The following is a 24,347-nucleotide window of genomic DNA, read 5'->3' on the forward strand; positions in this document are numbered from 1 at the left end:
CAGCTTCAGCTTCTTATACAACCATAAAAACTCCTTTGCCCCGAAGGCCAGGCACCAAAAGGCCAGCCCCCTTTGACAGCTGGCTTCAGCGTCCTCCTCTTGTAAGCCACAGAAACCCTCAAGTCTCTCTTCTCACAAGGGACTCAGAGACAGGGCTGGTGTAATTAGTGCCCACAGGTATAGATCAGGCAGTAAGGAAAGGAAGGCCACAACTTTAATGAAGGCAGTAGAGCAGGAGCCAAACAGAACTGATCTTCTGGGTGTCCAGGCCATGCAAGGGGGGGTGGAAGGCTGCAATAAATCTCCCAGTCCAAGCAGGGAAGATGAGCTGATAAAGCCCAAGCCTCTTACCTAACACCCTCCAGTCTTCTCCTAGTAAATCCTAGTGTGAGGACTGCATCAGCCCTATGTTATTTTTCCTTTGTGCTCTTGAATTCTCTCAGTCATGGAATAAAATTGCCCAGTTCTCCTTTTGAGTACTTCCCCCCCAAAGTGCTTACAACCAGACATTGCCTCAACACACACACTTTTATTAAATCCTGTTTGGTGTAACTCATTTAATTAAAAAAAACACATACCATGGGTAATTCAAATTTAGTATCTCCTAATCCTCCTCCCTCTCCCACCCCCAGTGAAGCAGATTATAAAACTATCGTTTTATAGGTGATTAATTGTTTGGGAAGAACACACACTTTTGATTTGGAAGAGCAACCTTTCAACTTGTGACCCAATGCAGGAAAGTAAAACAGGATCATGATGGAGACAAGCCCAGCAAATCCATTGAAAAAAGTTCCACAAATTAAATGCATGAAGCACAACTTGACTTAAAATATTAAACTGGACCCCAAACCGATTCACGCCCTTATATTTTATCAGATGCTTGAAGAAAAGGGGAAACACCACCTCTGGCCAGTTTCAGAACAGATCCATGCAACCGAGACCGAAGAGAAGTTGGCATTCCCATGTTGCTACAGTTATGAGGAAACTTTAGTATCCTCATCCAAACTTGCACCTTTAATAGTGGTGTAGGAGTGCGAATTTCTGTAGTTGCAGTTTCTCTGGCTTGTGCATGACAAATTACATCTGCCAAAACTCCACTCCTAATAATTAAAAGGTACATGTCAGTCAGGGCCAGGCTCAGGTTGAAGTGGCTGTACATGGTACACTTGGAGATTTCTTCAATGCTGAGTCCTTGACATCAGTGACTAGGGGCTTTAACTGGATAAGCTGGAGTCTAAAGAGCAAAGAGCAAACCCCCAATCTTACAGAGGCAAAGGAGTGCCTGCTTATTATGGGTAGAGCAGTAACATGGCATTCTATCAGGCTATTCCATCTGACCCGACTGCCCAACCTTCTGTGGCTTCTCAAAGCTTTCCATCTGCACTATTCATACTAAAAGGGGCATTTTTACACTCAATAATCCACTCAACAAGTGTGTCAGGTGTTGTTTTTTTAGCAAATTTGTGGGAAAGTGGCAAAGTTATGAGTGAAAGCTGAAAAACAGACATGAAACTTCAGGACCACAGCTGGCTCCCTCCCGCCCCAATCTTTATAACAAGATTTCGTGCATCCAAATAGGGCAACACAGACTGACTCAATCTCTTTAGGAAAGGTCTCTTTAGATTGTCTGTCTTCTGTACGACACGCTTTCATGGGTTAGTTGAAATAATTTGTTTGAAGATCTACAAATTAAGAGAAAAGATGGCCTCGTAATGTCAAGTCCTGCCGCTACCTTTCCCCCCTCCCCTGACACATGCTCAGTTCAGTCAGAATGTTTCTAAGGAGAAAAGAGAGGGGGGAGGCAGTGAGTGGGTAGATAAGGGCAGAGGGAGTAACTGGTTGTCCTGGAAACAGCTGTGAAGGGCCTGGCTGGTTAAATCTTCCCCCCATCTTGGAGAAAGAGAAATATCTTGAAAGGGTAACCATTGCACTTGAATGGCTTATCTCATGTCTCTGAAGTAATCAGGACAGCACTATTCTTGCCCCTACTCCTGCCGCCGCTGCCCTCACTCTCTGGAGCCAGAAAAGGGGCAATTCTGCTTCTTAGTGGTGAGAGGGGCCAGTGGCCACAAAAGCAACAGCGGAGTGAGCAGGCGGGCAAGACAAAAAGGAAGCAGCAGCTGCTGCTAAAGTGCCACTGTGGAGGGCTTTGCTACAAAAATGAAGTGTACAACAATTCTGTGGTGAGAAACAATTTCATGTTCAGGTACTGTACACAGCCCCCCCCCCTGACCTTGTTAGGCCACTGTGGTACCCTCCGTTTTAAAAAAGGCAAGGATGATCAATTAAAAAAGGAAAAAACTTTGGTTTATAAGCTAATTAGTAATGTAGCAGCTCCAATGAGCTTCAAAAAAAGAGGGAGGAAATTTGATGGCCCATGATGATTATACCATGTGATCTGACGTCCAGTCTGAGTTGTACTATTCTACAAAATCATAACCACAGAACACATGTGACTGAGCATATGGTGAGTACTGTTCCACAGAGCTCTGGCCATGGGGGAAGCAAGTAATGTTTCAACTGTAAAAATAATAATGCTTCTGTGTGTGAGAGAGAGACAGACAGACAGTGCAAGCGCATGTGTGTGGCCTTCTTATGAATGGGGAGTGAACTGAATTCATTTTTGGCCCTTGAGGATTGTTGTAGGAGGCAGGGTTGCTGCCAGGCCCTCAGGATTGAGGCCCAAAACTGAAGACAGGGCTAGGATTGGCTTCAGTATCCATCTTCTAAAATACAAAGCATTTTACAAGATTCCTTTGATACTGGTTTGCTTTCACCCACCTTCTGAGGGAAATTAATTAATTAATTAAACAAACAAACAACTTTGTTACTGCCCTTCCAAAAGGCTCAGGGTAGTTTACATTAACACACCATTAAAATCAGTTAATAATTAAAACAAAAATTATAAAAGCATAAAACAATGATTAACAGTTAAAAACATTGTAAAACAATTAAATAACCAGAACAATTTAAAAACAAGTTTTAAAAAGCTGAGAAAGCCTGGTTGAAGAGATGTGTTTTCAGAAGTTTTTTTTAAAAACTGCCAGAGATGGGGAGGATTGTATCCCAGCAGGGAGCACATTCCACAATCTCGGGGCAGCAGCCAAGAAGGCCCATCTCTGTGTAGCCACCAAACAACTTGGTGGCAACAGGAGACGGACCTCCTCAAGTGACCTCAAAGGGCGGTGGGGCTCATAGTGAAGAAGACGCTCTCTAAAATACCCAGGGCCTAAGCCGTTTAGGGCTTTGTAAGTTATAACTAGCACTTTGTATTTTGCCCAGAAACCAATTGGCAGCCAGTGTAGCTCCATCAACAGAGGGGTAATGTGGTCTCTCCGAGATGATCCAGAGACCAACCTGGCTGCCACATTCTGAACTAACTGAAGTTTCCGGACTACGTACAAAGGCAGCCCCACATAGAGCGCATTACAAAAGTCAAGTCTGGAGGTTACCAACAAACGTACCACTGTTTTAAGGTCATTGATCTCAAGAAACGGGTGCAGCTGGCATATCAGCCGAAGCTGATAGAAAGGAACATTGGTCTTACCGTGAAGGGTTGTTTTTTCCTGAAGTAGGAGATCCTCAGATCGGTTATGGACTGCACATGCTCGAGACAGAACTGGAATCACGTGATTTGATTGTAGGCGTGGTTGTCTCCCAGCCCCAGTTCCAGGAATGAGGAGCAAGGTATAGAAATGTGCCGGGAGAGAGCTCCTGAGTGTAAGCGTGTGAAAACTCAACAACAGAGACAACCTGAATTAAGAAAAAACAGTATCAAGTAGAAAAAGACATAACAGGATAGAAGACAGTTCTAGTTACTCTGAACCCTGAAAGCAGCCTCGGGAGAAAACCAGAAAGATTCCCAACCCAGAAAAAACAATACATCCAGGTGGGGCTGAGGATCTCCTACTTCAGGGGAAAAGAACCCTTCACGGTAAGACCAATGTTCCTTTTTCCCCTGAGTAGGAGATCCTCAGATTGGGACATGCCCAAGCTGCAAACTGAAGTCCCAGAATGGGAGAGATGTATTCAGACCACCTGCTGGAGGATTGTGCGGCCGAAGGCAGCCTGGTCCTGCGAAAAATCAGGTATTTTATAATGCTTAATGAACGGCGTGGTAGACGACCAAGTAGCTGCCCTGCATATTTCTGAAAGCGGGACGTGAGCCAAGAACGCCGTTGAGGCGGTGGTACTTCTTGTGGAATGTGCAGTCACCCCACCAAGATGAGGGAGATGAAGGGCCGCGTAGGCCATGTGTATACATGACTTGATCCAACCCGCTAAAGTGGTCTTGGAAACCCTATTGCTGATGCTAGATGGTTGGAATGAGACGAAGAGAGCATCTGAGCGGCGAATGTCCTTGGTACGGCAAATATAAACGTGAAGTGCTCTGCGAACATCAAGCTTATGCCACAATTTCTCCTTAGGATGTACTGGAGCTGGACAGAAGGAAGGTAGAACAATAACTTGCGATCTGTGGAACGTAGAATTAATTTTAGGGAGGAAGGTAGGATCCAGCCGGAGGACGACTGAATCAGAGTGAAAAGTACAAAAATCCTTTTGTACTGAAAGGGCAGCTAACTCTGAGACTCTGCGAGCCGAAGTCACAGCCACTAGGAAACTCAGCTTGAAAGACAGGGTCCGCAAGGGAATGGAGGATATGGGTTCAAACAGGGCCCTCGTGAGGGCGTTGAGAACACGGTTCAAATTCCAGGATGGGAATCGTCTGAGTGGGGGGGGGGGGGGCGCCAAGTTAGTGGCTCCCCGCAGAAACCTGGATAGGTATGGATGAAGGTAAGATTGGCCCGCTGAGAAGGAAGAAATCTGAAGTACAGATGCTAGAGCCGAAGCCTGGCGTTTGAGTGTATTAGGCCGTAAGTCCATGCAGGAATTTGAGAACTTCAGTTATTCCCGCTGTCGAGGAGGCCTTCCCATGAGACTGTGCCCATCGCAAAAAAGCTGACCATGTTGACTGGTACACCCTGATAGTGGGTGGCCGCTGAGAGGCTAGAATGGTGGCCTGTACGCTCGTGGAGTAGCCACTCGCCGCTAACTTCACGCGCTCAGCCTCCAGGCGGCTAGTTGCAACCACTGGGGGTCTGGGTGCAGTACCGGGCCCTGACGTAACAGATCTGGACAACATGGAAGATGCCATGGAGGAGCAACCGCTAAGCTGAGGAGGTCTGGGAACCACGGGCGACGGGGCCAGAAGGGAACCACAACGATCAGTTCTGCCCTTTCCAGACGAAGTTTTTGGATGACCTTCATGATTACCGGAACTGGTGGGAACGCATATAGTAGAACATTTGGCCATTGAGAGTGAAGAGCGTCTGTAGCCTCTGCCGAAGGTGCATGGTATCTCGAGAAGAATCGAGGCAGTTGGTTGTTGCCTGGGGCTGCAAACAGGTCTACTAGAGGGGTCCCCAGTTTGAGTGATCTGATGGAAAATCCCCGGGTGTAATTGCCACTCCCCCGGTCCACTGTCTTTCTGCTGAGCCAGTCCGCTATCTCATTTTCGTCGCCATTGAGGTGCTCGGCCATGAGTGATTGCAGGTTGGATTCCGCCCATGTGAACAGTAGATCAGTCTCCTGCATCAGTAAGCAAGACCTTGTCCCCCACTTGGCGGTTGATATGCACCTTGACTGTAATGTTGTTGGATGCTGTTGGAAGTGTTGTTATGCTAAGCGTGCCGCTCGGAGCTCCAGCCAATTTATGGGAAGGGAGGTTTCCATGGCCGACCACGTGCCCTGTACCACCTGACCCTGACAGTGGGCTCCCCAGCCCGACAGGCTGGCGTCGGTAGTGACCACAATCCGTCTGGGTTCCGTGAGCCGAAGACCCCGGAGAAGGGCCTGGGATAACCACCAGTGAATTGAGCGTTTGACTGCCTGAGTTATGGGAATGTGAAGTCTGTGGACTGCCATGATGTGATCCTGCCACAGCAGGAGGAGCCACTGGAGAGGTCGGGAGTGCCACCTTGCCCAGGGAGTGCAGTCCAGGCAGGCTATCATGGAACCAAGAGCCTGCGCCAGGGTCATGATGTCCTCCCTTGATCTGTGTAGCAGCGGTCGTAGTTGTTTTACAATGCGTGCCCTGCGCTCTGGTGGAAGAGAAATCGTGTTCTGTGTAGTGTCGAATAAGGCTCCTAAGTGCACCAGCTGCTGGGATGGATTCAGATGACTCTTTTCTTTGTTCACGACAAATCCGTGGTCTCCCAGAGCCACTAGCGTTGTGCGTACGTCCTTGATGGCCTGGCCTCTGGAGGGTGCTCTGATGAGCAGATCGTCCAAGTACGGATGGAGCCCCACCCCCTGAAGACGAAGGAATGACAATAAAGAGATCATCAGTTTCGTAAACACCCTTGGAGCCGAAGCAAGACCAAAGGGAAGTGCGCGGTACTGGAAGTGAGCCCCGTCGTATGCGAAGCGGAGGAACCTCCGGTCGCAGGGCCTGATAGGAACGTGGAGGTAGGCCTCCAAGAGGTCCACCGAGGCCAAATAGTCTCCACTTACCGCCTCTTTTATGGTGTGAAGGGACTCCATACGAAATTTTTTCTTTCGGACAAAACGACTGAACGCCTTGAGGTCCAAAACCGCCCTCCAGGATCCGTCCTTTTTTGGAACCAGAAAGAGGATAGAATAGGTCCCCTGGAACCTTTGGGAAGGGGAGACGTATTCTATTGCCTCGATCTGGAAAAGATGGTGCACTGCTTGTAGCATCAGCCGATGCTTTTGATGAACGGAAGATTTTGGTGTGGGGATGAAGCGAACTGGTGGAGAAAATATCAGGTCTATGGCATAGCCGTTGGAAATTGTGTCTAGGACCCATGTGTCTGCTACCGTCGACATCCAGGTGAGTGCAAAATGCGACAGCCTCCCACCTACTGGGATGGAGTCGATTGCTTTCAATTTCGATAACCGGGGGCGAAGGGGCAAGAGCTGGTTCTTCGTGAAGGGCCCCTGGAACGCTGTCTCCACTGAGACCTGTTGAAATCTCTCGATGACTGGGAACGAAAGTCCCTGGATTGGTATGGCTGGTTGTAATGGTAGGGTTGATTGAACTGTTGTCTGAAGGGCCGAAAGGAACTATGAGAGCCTCGAAAAGGAGGCCTAAAATCTCTATGTGTAGATGGCATAACCTTTTTATCTTTTGTGTCTATGAGAATTGGGTCCAGTGCAGGCCCAAAAAGAGTTGACCCAACGAATGGTGCTGAAGTCAAAGCCAACTTGGATTTTGAATTGACGTTCCAGGGCTTCAACCATAGGGTCCTTCGAACCACCACTCCTGCTACCAACGCCCTAGAGGACTGTTGGATGATGTCCAGACTGGAATAGACAGTTAGGGCCGCGGCATTGGCCATCTTGTTGATACCCTGGCGAAGCTTAGGTAGCTCCGGGGGCACCAAGGCGACCAATTCTTTAGTCCATAAAACTGCAGCTTGAGCGAAGATCGAATTAGTGGTGGCCAGCCTGATGGTGGCAGCGGAAGCGTCGTGAGTCTTTTTCAAAAGCACATTGCAGCATCTGTCTTCCTGAGACTTAAGCTGCTCCTGATGTTCTGAATTGACTACAGCCCCCGAGACTATTTGGACCACCGGGGGGTCCACCCTGGGGGTAGCAAGAAGTTTAGTTACCTCTGAAGTTAGTTGATAATGTTTTTTAGGAAAGTTGCCGATGGGCTTGAAGGTGGGGGGACACTGCCACTCTGCACACATAACCCTCTGGAATAAAGGCGGAAAGGGTACCACTGGAGTAACTGGATCAGATGGGGGGGAAAACCTGTTGGTCCAGCGTATTAGCAGAGGCGGCGACCTCTGAGGGGGAAACATCATTAATCGCACGTTTCGCCTTAGCTAATAATATCTCAAAGTCTGTGGACGAAAAAAGCCTCGTGGAACTAGATATAGGAGGAATCACCTCTTCTTCCGAGAGTTCCCCCTCTTCCTTGCCAGAATCAATCGGATCCCTAGGGATCATTGGCTGAGAGTGCGAGGATTCCTCCCCAGATGAGGAAGGGGGAATCTCCTGTGGTACAGCTCTTAATGGTACTTGGGGCGGGCGGGGGGAGGTGGAATTGGGACCACAGAGGGAAGGGATGGAACGGGAATAGGGAGCACGGGTAGATCCCGTTTTGTAGGCATGCGTTCCCTCTCGGGGGATGAGGATGGAGAGGAAGAACCAACCCTGCGCCTGCATCTGGCTCTGTGTGCAGGCAGCTTAGGAATAAATAGACCCCGCTCCCACATGGGAATAGCTCTACGTCGGGGGCTAGAGTCGGGGGAGGAAGAAGATAGCCGGTCACCTCCCCGGTTCCTTGACCGCTTGCGCCCTCCAACCCCATGATTAGGGAGCGTAGAAATAACCCCCTGATCCTCTAGTGGTAGAATGCATGGAACCGGTATATTAGAAGCATGGGCTTTCAGCAGAACTAACGTGGAATGGTCCCCCTGTATATTACTCGGAGCCGCAGGTGGCTCTAATTGAAACTCTCTGGCGAAAAAATCCCCGAGCCACTGAGTGGCTTTGGGGGAAAAGGGGTCCTTACTTACAGTTTGGGTCTCTAGTGAATGCAGAGAACTGGCACGCAAATGATCGTGCAGCAGGGAGGGAATGCGCGGACCGGCTGGTTCCTCCTCAACCGCTGCATCCCCATCGGGGTGAGGAACTGGGGTCGGATTATTGCCCACCGGACTCCGGTCCCCAGCCTCAAGTCTCTGCGAACGTTTGGAACCCTCCTTAGATCAATCCTTCATTTTGGCGCCATTTTTGCCCGCCTTCGTCTTTGAGCAGCAGCAGACCGCCTGGAAGAGCAGCCATTCGCTCAGCCACTTCTGACCCTCAGTTAAGTGACCAGATTCTTTGCGCTTTTGTCTCTTTTTAGGAGATGAGGGCTGGTCAAGTAAATGTTTGGATTTTTAAAGGGCTTTAGCGGGACATTGCCCAGAAGCCTTATAGTCTCGAGACTGGTCGGGCGCGGAGGAAAATAGTGGACAGGGAGCCGAAGCACCTGGAGCCGCGAGATCGGCTAGAGAAGCCGTTGTGGAGGGCGCCGAAGGAGAGGCTAGCAAAGCTATTGAAACTAAAGCAGCCGATTTCAGCGGCGCGCTGCCCAGGTTCTGCGGCAGCTGTGTGCTCTCGGAAAGGGAGCCCTGCATGAGCTCCTCGGCATGACCCGATTCCATAACAAGCAAAGTAAAGAAAAAGCTTTTTGAGGTGTCCAATCAGAATTAGAAATAAAAAATAACTATTTTGTAGGGAAATTTAGTGCCTAATAGAGAGCTGCTCTCTTCCCACCCTTGCACACTATAAAAGGATAAGGAAACTGGAGCCAAGCGACAGCGCAGAGAGAAATAGGCAGAAAATCCGACAGAAAAAACTGACCAGAGGTCTCTCCCAAAAAACGTCCTATCCCGAGCGAGACAGAACTGGAACTGGGGCTGGGAGACAACCACGCCTACAATCAAATCACGTGATTCCAGTTCTGTCTCGAGCATGTGCAGTCCATAACCGATCTGAGGATCTCCTACTCAGGGGAAAAAGCACCCCTGGCCACCACCTCAACCTGAGAAACCAAGGAGAGACGTTGACCCAGAAGTACTCCCAGACAGCGAATCTGTTCCTTTTGGGGAAGTGTGACCCTATCTAGAACAGGTAGATCAAAATCGTCTCTAGAGTTCTGACCCCACACAATAAGTACCTCCGTCTTATTTGGATTCAGCTTCAGTTTATTCTCCCTCATCCAGCCCATTACTGCTTCCAGGCAGGCATTTAGGAAGGATATGCCAACTCCTGAAGAAGTTGACATGGAGAAGTAGATCTGGGTGTCATCAGCGTACTGGTAACACCCAGCTCCAAATCCCCTGATGATCTCTCTCAGAGGTTTCATGTAGATGTTAAAAAGCATTGGAGAGAGTATGGAGCCTTGGAGGGACACCATACTTAAGCTCAGATCATGAAGAGCAACAGTGTCCAATCAACACCATCTGGAATCTATCCGAGAGGTAGGAGCGGAACCACTGTAAAGCAGTGCCTTCCACTCCCAACAGTACAGTTGGGGGATTACAGTACAGTTGTCCCTCGCCAACCATAGGTTTGCCAATCACAGATTTGAGTATCCACGACTGGTAGACTGCCACTCCCCTTGCCAACTGCAACTTGAGTATACGCAGTTGGCACCTTAAAAAAAAAACTGGCTGATTTCTGGAGTCACTGAGTCAATCCGAGGGTCGGGGAATTTTTTAAACATTTTTTGTGGATGGTATATGATTACTTTTCATTGCCTCCTTATTCATTTCTTTGTTGGACTCTGGAACTAATTTGTGCTATTGTCGTTGTTGCCTGTGCTATGTAACAGCACTCACCATATGCTCAGAGACACATGGCATCAAGTTCTTCTTAAACACTGCTGTAACACTAATACCGGCTTTTACTGTTGTCACCAGCCTAAACAGGTACTATCTGGGAGCATGGAGGACCTTACCAAATAGTGTTTCCATGGTTATTTTGTAAGCTAGAATAGTATCTCGGACTGCACATCAGAACTCATGCCCTCACGGTGTGAACATCACGAGCCATCCAATTTCATTTATTTGGAGCTCAGTTGGAGCTGTCACGCCCCTTGTAAACCAAGGGTTTTTCTCTTTAATTGAATTTACACTAGGTTTGACCAATCCAGAACTTTTATTTTGTCTGCTAATCACAGAAGCCAGTGTTACACACCTCTATTCCCTTCTACACTTAAACAAACAGCTCCAAAATCAAAGTACTACAGTCCCTCCCCACCTAACAGATCGACCAGAATAGGCCCCACTCAGACTCAGATTCCTAAACCCAGACACCATTTTCCTTTGCATTTGCCAACACTAGCTTGTAAACAGGAACCAACTTCTTCCAAATGAAGGTGGCCTCAAACACTTCTGCTAATCCATGGCATTTTGCACTGACAATTACATGTCCAGGACACAGCTGCAAGTGTGTGCATAAACTTGTATTTCAAAGCAATCAAGAAAGGACATATTTAGATGCATATCAGCTGCATCCAACTGCTCCTTTACCCCATCCGTTAACAATTAATTGGCCAGTTTGCTTTAAGAGTCTGATCTTGGAAGGAGGATTTGGAAGCTCTTCTGGAAAGGCTAAGATTTTAGAGGATGTTGTGCACATAAAGATGCAGCTATTAAAGAGACCACAGTGCCCTCATTTAGTACAGCAAATAGGAAAGTGGTTATTCTGTTCTGCAGCAGCTTTAGTAACTTCTCAAACAAAGACGCTTGATGAAGGCAGACAGAGAGGGACTTATCAGCTTAGGAAATGGGAAGGATGGCCCAATTAACTACCAAGCAGTCAGACATAATTCACTCTGACGAAGCCAATGAGAGAGGACAAGATAGAGAAAATGTACGGTCCAACCACTTATGCAACACTCAAGCATTCCCCTTACAGGCAGCAAACCACCCACTCATTTCTATAATCTATAACTTTCTCTAAATACATCAAAGGTTGTAGAGGTATGTTACATTACCTTCCTGGGGAAAATAATCTACTAAGAACTGCCCCTGCACAAGCCTTGGTGACAAATACTTTTCCATTACTTCAATCAACTCTATGTTTGTGGGGGTGGGGGTGTGTGTCACCTGCTACATTTCTGCAGGTCAGGGCAGTCATCTAAAGAGATACAGGCGTCTACCAGCAACAAGCCTCAACCACTCTAATTGTGCTTACGGAATTCATCGTACCCATGGCATCCAAAACTTCTTCAGACTATTGCAGGGCAAGAAAGATGCACAGGGTACCAAATATGATACATATACACATCCAAATGACTGGTTTGATGCAACAAGTGACATGATCGAGTCAGAGATAACCAAATGAGTAGTTGTTCAAAAGCTTTGACATAGCACAGACAAAAGGAAAGAGTGAGGCTTGGGGGCGGGGGGGGGTGGGCTTAAGCACAGTTGGTGCCAGTCTCAGCCACCACTATTTACAAGGGCACCAAGGCATTCAGACAAGCATCATGCTTTTCCACCCCCATCCGCACCCCTTCCATGTTGGCTCTGCCCTTTCAAGTAGGTTTACTTGAACTCCCTCCCAAATCATTATGATTGGTCACAAGAATCTTCCAAACCTAAGATCCTCTCCCTGCCTGACTTCCCTCTTCTGCAATCTCTGCATTTATAGCGGCCATGATGGAGCCAATTTTGAAAAATCACACCATGTGCCAGTTGTTACAATGCAGTGGCTCACCACAAGGTCAGGGCAATTTTTGCCATGCCAGCACTAAATTACCATGGAGTACGGTCTACAACATCTTCCAGACAAGGAACTGTTTCACAATAAATAGCTCACCAAGTGTTAGAAGCCACCAGCTGTAAGGCAACACCCCATACTAATTTCTTGAGGAGAAGTCAGTCGGTTTTAACAATGGGGTACAGAACTCTAAGTGCCAGTCTTGCACTATGTAAATTCTTCACTGCACATTTGTGGAAGCATCCTGAATGAAACCACTGCTCAACTATGTCCTATTCAGAAGGCCCCATACCCATCCTCCCAACTACGAAAGCAAGAGAAGAGAAGAAAGAAAAAAACATGCCTTCTCTCAAATGTGTATATCCCGTCTATAATGAAAAAGAATATACATTCTTTAAATAAAAACAGCAACTTGATAGGCCTAGGCAATCACTACTTTTTGGGTGGTGGTGTTTTTTTTAAAGGGAGGAACACACCACATTATTAGGAAGTAAAATAATTTCAAAAATATTAAGGTTTACTAGAAGGCCATTTCTTTTATCCTGAAACAAAGGTGACGGGGGGCGGGGGGACAAAAGATAATTTAGTTCATAATGTAATCGGGTAGCTTCTTTTACTGCAAAACACAGATATAGGTGATTACAACATGTTGTGTACTCCACACTCCATCAGGGGCAGCTTCAAGTCATAGGCTCTATGCACACAGACTAGGGCAATATCTGGGATCAAGCTAGTACTGCCCCATTCCCCCAAATAGACTACATCCCCTCTAAAGAACTGCTCTTCATCGTCCAGCAGCTCATTCTGTTGATGAAAGCTCAGGCCTCCAAACACTTCACATCCACTGCTGTAGCAGGTGACAGAACCTGAATGAGCCAGCCAGCTAAAAGAGAGGAAGCAGCAGAACGGCTGTTTATGCTTCGAGCAATAGTAAAGAGCAGATCAGAACCCGCTCCAAACCCACTGCAGAAATGTATACATGCAGCATTTTTCTTTTTTTTTTAAAGCTACAATAGTTTGAGGCTCCAATCAACTCTGGGTCTCAGAAGACAACAGACTTTCGCATGCTGGCATCTCTCATGTAGCATAGTATTCTTTACAAGGCGGACACACCCCCCACAGTGTGCTTGTCTATGCACATGCAGGCATGCATATGCTGAAGCATGCCAGTGCACATGCAGGCATGCTGAAGCTACTTCACAGTAGGATGCTGGAGCAGAGACCCAGACTATATATGGTATGTTTACTAAGCAATCTGGCATAGGCAGGTTACAAAAAGGCAACCGTGTGCAGAATTCCAACACAGACTCTGGGCTTCCTCCTGAACTCGGCCACTAGTTCTTCTCATTACTCCCGGCATGCACGTACGCATGCATGTGTGCAGGTGCTTGAAAAGCCTCTCAGAAGCAGGCGGCACTGATTTACAGCAAAATGAACAGCGAAGTGAGGCGTTCTCAGCACTCTGGCTCCACCCCACCATGCTGCTCCTGCCCCTCCTTTCCCCCTCCACCCCACCTTCTATCTTTCTGTCCATTCACAAGGCAACCCCATAGAGGGCATGAAAGCACAGCCAAGAATGCTGCCTGTTCCAAAGGTTGATGGGCACAGACAAGTGCGCACTATCTATTTTCTTAAGGAACAGCTGGCAGCAGAGAGCAGAGCACTGCAGGAGCTCCCTGCCCAGCCCACATTCAGGCCGAGAGAGCCTTTGTAAGTCTATTTCATAACAAACCCCAAAAGAAAAAGCTGGGGGTAGGGGAGTGGTCTGAAGGGGTGGAGAAAGGAAGGTTTACAGGAGATGCCTTAGAGCATGGAGAGCAGACTCCTAACTGGATTTAGAGTCCTGCCTAACCTGTTTTCTGGTATGTACTGCTTAACTGTTATTCTCCCCTCTTCTTATTTCTTGGCAACAAGAAGGCAACCCCTTTCCTCCTCCCTTTCACACATTAACACAATGCAGACCTACAGAGACGCTTGAGAACCACAGACTAGCAAAACACAGAACACACCATAGACATACAACATGTCTATTGCACAGAACCGGGTCATCTGAGAAATCTCAAATTGTCAGGGTTTTCTGTTCTCGCTATTTTTTTGCCTTTGATTTTTTTGTGGTGGTAGAAGTTAGCAGTTAGCAGAGCTTATTTAGCAAGGATCTTTTTAAGAAGAGAGAGAGACCACATCTCTTTTCTTTTGTTTAGTCTAGGCCTGTACACACATGAAGCACGTAAGTTCATACTACATATGGCGAAAGCAAACAGACATTTAACTTTAGCATTACACAGGATATGCATAATTAATAGACAAGCTGAAAATCAAGTATGTATCCTGGTCAGCAACAAGAGCATAATCCAAAAGACTAGCTGAAGACAGACAGACAGACAGGGAAGGTTCAGTTTCCATTAATGACAGAAGCTGCTAACAAAAAGGGCAGAAAGAAAAGGAGATAGAAATTAATCTTTTCCAAGCCTAGCAGCATGCTGCAGTTCATTCCCAATGCTCCTCAAAGATGTTCAGTGCAGATTAAATTGACTCAGAGTGGACAGGGATTAGAAACAGAAAGTTCCAAGGCAAACCTCAGTACCAGTCAAGGCCCAGGAAGATGGGGCCAGTGATGTGTTTTGTTCTAGCCCCCAGCATCAATTAGTTATCAGGTGCAACGGTGGCTAAGCTGCCGACACAACCCTGTAGAGGTGTATCGTGTCAAGTTGTGCATGGCTTCTCTGTGGGGATAGGATGAGGCTGACCTGTTTCCAACCAAAAGTACAACAGGAGTCGTCTCTTGGGTTCTGGCCACTGCTTGAGGATTCTACACCCTGCCCAGGAGTTTTGTGCATGCTCAATGAGAGCCAAGAGAAAGCTCTCAAGGGGTATAAATCTGTGTAAGTCCACATCACAAAATACTTACCCTAGTTCAAAAGGCTGAATCATTTGGAAAGCTACTAACAGAGATAATTTCCATTTTATATGCCACAAAGACAACTTAGTAGTCTGTGTGGCACCAGGCTTTCAAAGGGGGTCAATGCAATCCTATGCTTCCTGTCCTCCCATCAGACATCCCCTGGAACCAGAGCAAAATGGATCTGTGGCACTCTCACAACTACCTGCTTGGATTGCTAACCCAGTCTACCCCTTATTTGCCCTCTAGCCAGTCAATTACATGTGCCTTCTTCAGAAGCCATACCTCCTACCAGACAACACATGGGTTTCTAAGCAAATACAAACATCTTTGATGATGCACATCGCAGTAAAACAGGTGTGGTTCTCTTTCTGGGCATGCAATGCTACTTAGCAGCTCTCTCAGTTGCACATTACTGGGGATAACAACTTAGTCATAGTAGACCTGTGTAATTTTTCAATTATTAGCAACATTACAATAATATATCATTAAAAAGTTTCCTCTCACTAATTAATAGGAGGAAAATGCAAGAGAAAGCCTTACAGAAGAGACAATGGTATATGCTGTTTTCTCCTTTGCAGCATTTAATTTGGAATGCAAGCAGTGTGTGGTTCAGAGAGTACAAAAAAAGTGCCCCAAATGAGAACACAGGAAGCTGCTATATACTAAATCAGACCATAGGTCCATCTAGCTCAGTATGGTCTACCAAGACTGGCAGTGGCTTCTCCCAAGGTTGCAGGCAGGAGTCTCTCTCAGCCCTATCTTGGAGATGCCAGGAAGGGAACATGGAACCATCTGCTCTTCCCAGAGGGGCTCCATCCCCTGAGGGGAATATCTTCCAGTGCTCACACTTCTAGTCTCCCATTCATATGCAACCAGGGCAGACGCTGCTTAGCTAAGGGGACAAGTCATGCTTGCTACCAAAAGCAGGTTTGTTTAACTTTGGAAGCATTATAGCTAGCATTCTGCCTAAAGCAATGTCACCTTTCACCTTTTTGTTGAATATAGTTAAGAGACTAAACTGGGGTAGGAAACCTTTGCTCTCCAACAGTGGAACTACAGCTCCCATCATCCCCAGCCACAATAAACTGTGGCTATAGACTTGCCCTAGCTCTGGCACATCACCTCTTACTATAGAACCAAAAAGGTACACTGTATACAAGCTAGCAAGAGCAGCAGGCTTAGGAAGTAACCATCTTGGATAAAAGATAGTACCACCCAGAAGTCAGTTGCTTGTGGAAGCCTAGGCGTCTAATCTTAAGTAGCAGGGGGGAGAGAAGAAGGGAGCACTTAAAGATGGAGTTTTGTTGTGCAAACCAAGAGACAGCTAGCACTCTTCTCTAGAATGAGCTGTGAGAAGCTCTGGGACTACTGACTGGAAAAGGGTAGACAACTGAAGGCAGAGAGGATGGGGCACCTTAAGGGTTGTATAAAGGCGTGCCGTCCGAGTCAGTGGCAACACCTGGCGACCACAGAGCCTTGTGGTTTTCTTTGGTAGAATACAGGAGGGGTTTACCATTGCCGCCGCCTCCTCCCACGCAGTATGAAATGATGCCTTTCAACATCTTTCTATATCGCTGGTTCCAGATACAGGTGTTTCCCCATAGTCTGGGAAACATACCAGCGGGAATTCGAAACAGCAACCTCTTACTCGCTAGGCAAGTCATTTCCATGCTGCGCCATTAGGTGGTTGATAAGGGTTGTATAGGAGTGGGAATTTTTATAGTGACTTCTCATACTCATGAATGAAAAGCTGCAACTGAAAGTCCAGAAATGTCTTTCAGTTCTCTCTTCTGCCTGTTAAAAACCTCAGGAGTCTGGTCTTCCATTACAAGGGTAAAGGGTCTCGCTAGTAATAGGGTGGCACAGAAAGACATTTCTAGTCTTCACATTCTTACTAGCTCACAAAATACCAGGCACAGCAAACTTTATTTTCCCCACTTTATAAGATTTTTATACATTATCCAGCCAGAGGAAGATATTTGAGTGAGCGAACATTTTTAGTTCCATGATTTTAAGCACCAGTTGGCTCAAATAGTTGTCGTACTTGTATTTGCTTCCCATTTTGAGAAACCAAGATAGGCACGCAAGACCTTGAAGTCCATCCAATCACTTGTATTAGAAGCCTCGCATCTTTCAGGTGTTCAATACCAGAAGCAACAGCCAAACCATGGAGACTGAAATCCAGTGAAGGCAACCTTGCCTGCAAGGTCACATAGCGCCTTCTCTGGTCTGAGGTGAGACTTGGAAAGTGTTTCAGATTGAGCACTGTGTCAGAGAGAGGCCCCTACAAATCTGCAAGTGATCATCCCTGGGTGTTCATATTTAAGAAATACCCCCTGAACCACACAGACTACAAGTCATGACAGCAGTAGTCATTTGAGCACATGTGCTTAATTGCAAAACTGCTGTCTTGATTAGCAGTGCAGCAAATTTAAGTACATTTTGCATTTGGAATAAAACTAAGTGTACAACTTTTTACAGACGCAAGAGAGAATAAGAGAGCCAACTGCCAGAGAGAAAATGGTACCGTTTAACACAAAAATCTGGTTTCTGCAGAAGACCTTCTGCAGCTCAAACTGGTCCCAAGCAGAGTGGGATGCAGCTAGTTATATTGAACAGTTGTGCTCCCAGCAACAAATAAGGCATTCATAAAGCCTGGAAGAGCCTCTGTTCTGAGGCTTCAGATTCAGCAAATGAAACAATCTCTTGCTGGCATTTCTCTGAGGGAGAGAGATGGAGAAGAGAGAGATGCTTCAGCTGCAGAAAATGTTATGTGCAAAAGCATATCAATTTAAAGAAACCCACACACACCCCAGACGCACAACATGAACAAGAGCTACTGTTTGAATGTTGCCACCCTTTACTGCCACAGTTGGCAATGCAGGAAATGTTGGCCAAAGGCAAAATGCAGCAGAAGAAAGTATATGGAAAGCTGGGAGGAATGGCAGAGCAAAGAGACTGGGGAAAAAGGGGAAAGAGAATGCATGTTTTGTCCTTCATAAGTAAATTAAGAATTAGCATTTTCAGACAGGCATTCCATAATATTGTCTCCATATTTTGATAGACCAAATAAGACTACTTAATTTCACTGTATGCACTGCCTAATTAGCAATGCCACCTCCACACTTGCAACAAGGAGACAACATACGGTACTAACTAAGTGTCATTGTAGACAATACCTAATCAATATTTTAGGAGTCAGAACTACTAAACCAGAGGCCTTTTACACAAAATGGTATCCTTTCACTGACAGTGCTGATAAGAAATCTGAATCTATACAACCACGGTAAAATATGCCCCCTTAAAGAGTGTATGTCACCTTAAGTGATGCAGCAGGGAAATGCTGGACTAACAAGCAGAAGGTTGCCAGTTTGAATCCCTGCTGGTACTATACCGGGCAGCAGCAATATAGGAAGATGCTGAAAGGTATCATCTCATACTGTGCGGGAAGCAGCAATGGTAAACCCCTCCTGTATTCTACCAAAAATAGAAAGCCACAGGGCTCTGTGGGCACCAGGAGTCAAAATCAACTTGATGGCACACTTTACTTATTTTAAAGAGTGTATATGATGGAGTGGTAGCTTTACTGATTCTGCACAATAAGGCATATACATCTGATTATTCTCTTTTATATAATTTGTTTGCATGATACAGCTGTAGGCAAAAAATGTTTTTAAAAGTAGGAGTTCAAGCAACCTAGCAGTACCCGATAGTACTAGTACATTGGGAGGAGGAAGAGAGTATATGAAGTTACACTGCAACTGTTGTGGCATTCAAGAGCAAGAGCTTCAGGATCAAACCCTGTTCAGAGACTCCCAATTTCTCTCCCCACTCTCTCATTTCAGTTTTATACAGCAAAGCGTATGCATAATCTCAAACAATTTCCACACGCAAGATCTTAACCAATGTTCAGCTCTGATTTGGGAGGTCTGTTTGTACGACTTTCATAGTTGAACAAATGGTACTTGCAAGACTATGTGGGGAATTAAATAAGAGTCCCTTGTTAATCTGCATGAACGTGTCCACAAATCCTCTGCTGGGCTATCTGGAAAGGGAGAAGTTAAGATAGTATTCAAGATCATATATTTTCAACAAAGAAATGTCTGTAGCCTTCACCCCCAGCTGTTTGAAGACCGAAACCCACCAGGGATCTTAGCCAAACGTATCTGCATACACCCAGTAACTGGCTTGCAGATGCTTGGTCTCCCTGCCTCCAATGCCAGCGTCTCTTCTCCCCCTTTCAGCATGGAATAGAATTTTCAGACATGATTCCACCCTCACCCCGCCCCGCACCCCAAGGGGTGCCAGGCAATCAGGTCCGCAGCAAGACAAACCTTCTCTTTCTGGCAATAAACAAACGCACAACCTTTTCCTGAGGAAACACAATCTATTCTGCTCTGTAGGGTTGTTCTCTGGGAACATTTTGGTCCATGAGCTGGTTTTATGGAGCAGCAGGTGCGCTCAAGTTCAAGACAGGAAGAACATTGCTTTTTAAGTGGTAAGAAAGCACAAGGAAGTTTCCCACAGATTTTCATTGAGAGAGAAAAGAGTAGCAAGTAAAGATGGGACTGGTCAGCAGTCCTTAAGAGACACTACTCAGACGTAGCGAGGGAGATAGGACAAATTTGCAGAGGTATGGTGCTCCTTTCCAAAGTATATCCAAGGACACCCATGGCCAGCCCACTAGTGTTGTAACAGAAATAATGATATAGTGTGCAGGCCAGCGATATATCCCCATACTGCAGATAGGGAGGAGTCAGAGAGGAGGTTACCAAAAGACCATCATCGGTGCAAATTTGTAGCAGGACCTTTGAACCAGGTGTTCTTTTGTTAAAGAGAATAGCTGTGAGAGATTCTGCACTAGTTCTCTGTAATCCCTGCTCTCAGAGAAAAATTCAGTGCCATGGAGCGCCTCCGTCCATGGCCTTAGAAGATGGCATTAGCAGCAGTTGAAAGAACTGGCTGCTAGCATTAGGACAAACAAGATGCTCTGAGTCTGACTGTAGGTTAGGATTATCTGGAAAAGTACAGAAACTCAAATACATGCCATCTACACTGTGTCACAGAGAGGGCACCACACATGTATGTTGTCTGGCATTTTCCTCGTAAGCAGGTAATTGCAATGGGGGAAATGCCAGACTGTGTGTGTGTGTGTGTGTGTGTGTGTGTGTGTGGTCAGCAGCAAACATTAGTGCTGCCGACCATCTTGCTGCTACAGTTACTTCCAAGTACAAAGTCTGAAATGTGTGCTATCAGGGACACCCAGAGCTGAGGTACCAGACTGCAGGCTAATATGACTGTAGTACCAGCAAGAGCAGCCTGTCTTCAGCTCCCAGCAAGACTGACACACATAATACATAAAAGGCTATCGGGCAACCAACATATATTACTACAGATCAACAAGTCAAGTTTTCCTGCCTAACCTGAGATGTACTGAACTGAAATGAATGCTGCAATTTAACTAGATCTTCTCTCCCTTTTTCAGATTCATGATTTTGAAGCTGTGTGTAGACTCTGCTCAGCTTGATGAAGCTGCCAGGAATTATAAGAACATAGTCCTTCAGGTTATCCCAAATTAGCGTTGCCATGCCCCACCAGAATTCCAAGTATCACTAGGATTCGCCCAGATTTCAGATTTCATTAAACCCACACACACAGAGAGCTCTAGGCCTTGTAAAAGCACAGTTATGGAGCAGAACATGCAGTCACTATTCTGCTCAACCGCTGGACTTTGATTAAGAGAGGAAGAGCACAGGAGTCTAACTGCAACAGTTTCACTTTCACAAGTGCAGTAATCCCCTGAGGAATGTTGCCTTCCTCATCAGCAGGGGATCTCTATCATTGAGAGGATAGCTTGCTTTTGATACGAATCAGACTGCCTACCAGGCTGTGTATGGTAATGTTTAAGGACTTTCTTGGCTTTACATTCAATGCATGCCTATTTGGAAGTAAGCACCATTGGTTTCAATCAGATCTTCTCTCAAATAAGTGTGTACAGAATTGCAGCCCTAATTGAAAAGCTATGCGTTTTATTTTATTTTTTGTTCTATTGCTGCTGTTAATATGTCAAGGAAAATGGCTAGGCAAAGATATCTTCCCCAACTATTGCTGGTAGATATCCAGAGCAAATACAAATCAGCTGGAAAGCGCAGCTGCTAATTTGCATATGCAAATTTGCAAGCCAGCCTACATAATATGCAAATTAGGCACCCGGATTTGGAGAGCCAGAATATGGCAACACTATCCCAAATGCTTGCCACATTCTACAAGACATGCAGAGATAACATACAAGAGCATGAGAAATGATAATTTTTCTGTTTGTGGGCCATGTGTAGAAACACCAGAAGGAATGACTCAGGCCATTAACTATCTCTAATTGGTTAGTTTTCGGTTTTCTTTCCCCCCACAAATGATAATTTTTGTTTTACATGTGCTCCAGACTATCTGGTGATAACCACAAAAAATGGATTAAAGTATGAATCGCTTACTCACAGACCTCATCTATATAGTCAGATTTGTGTCCTAATACACACTATTTGAACACCAAGTTGACTACAGGTGAAATATGGGAGTTAGTTATTTATGAGTGTGTTAGCAGTGGCATGACTGAATCTTGCATCTGCTGTTCCAACAATGCAATATATGGGTTGGTCCTGAAAATAATCTTTCCCCCCCACAAAATTAACATAGGTTTGGGCCCAGGATACCCGAGGGACTGCCTGTTCCCATGGGCTGCTGCCTGCTTGATGAGGTCATCTGAGGGAGCTCTGCTCCGGGTGCCAACAATGAAAGAAGCTCGGTTATCATGCTCGCGGGACAGGGCCTTCTCTGTTGCTGCCCCCAGACTTTGGAATGCTCTCCCAGTGGCTATTTGCTCCTCAGTCTCCATCATGGCTTTTAGAAAACATGTGAAGACTTGGCTTTTTACTCAGGCTTTTATGTGACTGTCTCCATTGCTGCTTCTTTGTATATTGTATGGTTATTTTTATGTCTGTATTTTTGTAAAAAAAAGTTAGATCTGTTTTTATTTTTTAGCATAATATTTTAATTGTGAAATCTTTATAGTCTTGTTTTAATTTTTTCTATGTGAACTGCCTTGTGATTGTTTTAATGAAAGGTGGTATATAAATTTAACAATAAAATAAAAATAGGTTTGGTAAGAATAGTGGAACAGTGGCCAGGGGAAGGGGCAGTAACACACCCCACCTAACCAACCGAACACCCCCCAGACAAAAGGAGACTCCCAACACACCAGAACAGATGCCACAGTAACCATAGCAACATAATACAGATTTGTGTGTATTATGTGTTGTGAAAATATTTTAATTAAAAAATCATCAATGTGGTTGAAGCTTTAGGAAGAGTCAACAGGCTGTTTTGTTCATCCTGGCAAACTGCAATTTGCTATTCAGAAACATGCTCTTGGCTTTTACTGCTCTCCGTTTACTGGTTTAAAATTAGTTTAATGCCAATAGTATTTAAAAATCCAAAACAGCAGGTAGTTATATTTAAACTGCATCTCTCCAAAGGCTGTAATTGCAAGACTGCCTTTAAACCTAATCTCTCTCCTCTCCCTCCCAGAGCGACAGGCATGAAGATGCAGGCCAAAGTACAAGCAAGGAAAGTCAGCCAACCCTAGCTGCAAAGCTCACCTCCTCCCTGCCTCATGTGGCATCTCTGGACCAATCATCATGTTCCACCCAGCTGTTCAGCTCTGCTCCCTTACCCAATGACTGACAGCAGTGCACTGTTACTGCAGAAGGTGTCATCCATCACTACAGAAAGAGAGCTCTGCAGTGTACCAGAAACTTTAGACATCTTAAATCCATCCTAACATCTGCATTTTCGCCCACTACACCCTCTTCTTTCTGGAGAGGAAACACACCAACAAACATCACACCCTTTTTAACGTGTTTCAGCCTCCCTGTTAGGAGAGATTATTTTCAATCCCTAAAAAAAAAAAAAAAACACAAAAAAAAACCACTGTGCATACTGACAACTTGTTTCAGCCAGGATCCAAGAATAGCTGCTTGCCATGTATTTTTCTCTTCCAATATTTTACAGCAGCCAGTGGAACACATACACCTTTAATTTGCCTCTCGCTGTAACTCTAGAAACGTTGGTGGCATTTCTCCCAAACGATACACTATTGAGCAAAAAAAAGAACCTGACAGAACAAAATATGCCCAGACGACAGAAGACTGGCTTGCTAACAACTCAAGAGACATGCAAGACGCTGAGCGAGTAAGGCAGCTAATATTTCTGATGTGGAGATGCCTCTCATTTCCCTGCACTGGATCTATTTTTAATTACGAAATACGTGTGTGTGTGTGTGCGCGCACACACACACACACACACACTTTAGATGCTGCCTACTGAACAAGTATACAGTTCAACATTACATTTACTTCTTTGAATGCCTCTTTCCATTTACTTCTTTTGAATGCCTCTTATTGACGTGTCTGACATTTCACTTCACAACTGTTCCATTCACATGCATGTTTCACACAACTGGTACCAAACATTTAAGACAAATCTATCTCTGAATAATTCAAGAGCTAATACCCACACACCCCAATATTCTACACAGTTTCTGTGCTGTACAGTCCTTGCTCCTGAGAAATGACGCAACAGCAGGCAGGCTACAGAGCGTGCTCTAAGAACAATGTGACCTGATCCTCTGTTTACTCCGTCCTAGATTTTTGCTTTGAGACCCGAGAAAGGTAAATTCTGAGCAATTACTCCCAGACCATCACAAGCCAGGGAGGAACAGGGCAACTACAAATATTTTTGCAGACAGTACAAAAAATAGAATTGGTATTTAAACCTTTCCAGTTCAGTCATACTACATGTCATGAAATTAACACATTTTGGAAGCATCCTTTTGTTAAAGAATAGCTTGTAATTATCCTGAGAAAAGGCCCTCATGACATTGGGCAAGTAAGTTTTTTTAATGAACTCTTTTGGCACCTGCTTGACAGCCACCTCCCTTAGCTTAAAAAAACCACCCTATGAGTTACACCAAGACACTAAGGAATACAGGAAAGGCCACAGAATTCAGAGTGAAACCACTCACGGCAATTTACTTTCCAACCCCTATATTCCCCAATTTAAAAAAAATAAAAAAAAATAAAGCTTTGCATCCTTTTGACCTTGGACTTGTTCATTTCGTTGGTGTCTTTCAGCACATTCTCTTTGC

At 45.5% G+C, this 24,347-nt stretch overlaps 1 protein-coding gene and 1 long non-coding RNA gene across 21 annotated transcripts in view; one reads left to right on the plus strand and one right to left on the minus strand.

Moving 5' to 3' along the window:
• Window positions 1–24,347, minus strand: part of RREB1 (ras responsive element binding protein 1) — a 170,213-nt gene that overhangs the window by 110,076 nt on the left and 35,790 nt on the right. Inside the window, exon 1 of one of the 19 annotated variants that reach the window (XM_053244263.1) lies at window positions 3,548–3,607. The exons of 16 other annotated variants lie outside the window; for them this stretch is intronic. The gene's annotated coding sequence lies outside the window, so the exon portion shown is untranslated. Of the gene's footprint in view, window positions 1–1,012; window positions 1,032–1,594; window positions 1,753–3,547; window positions 3,608–24,347 lie in introns of those variants that run through there. 2 more of the 19 variants (XM_053244260.1, XM_053244261.1) reach the window with 2 other exon arrangements.
• On the plus strand, window positions 1,795–24,299 carry LOC128322639 (uncharacterized). Of its 2 annotated transcripts, none has more exons than XR_008305839.1 (2): window positions 1,795–1,918; window positions 22,730–24,299. It is a non-coding gene; the product is annotated as an uncharacterized LOC128322639 (long non-coding RNA). The 2 variants fall into 2 exon arrangements; XR_008305838.1 differs by having other exon boundaries at window positions 1,816–2,206.

This window comes from Hemicordylus capensis, chromosome 4 (assembly GCF_027244095.1).
Source record: "Hemicordylus capensis ecotype Gifberg chromosome 4, rHemCap1.1.pri, whole genome shotgun sequence".
In the NCBI taxonomy this organism is placed as follows: domain Eukaryota; kingdom Metazoa; phylum Chordata; class Lepidosauria; order Squamata; family Cordylidae; genus Hemicordylus; species Hemicordylus capensis.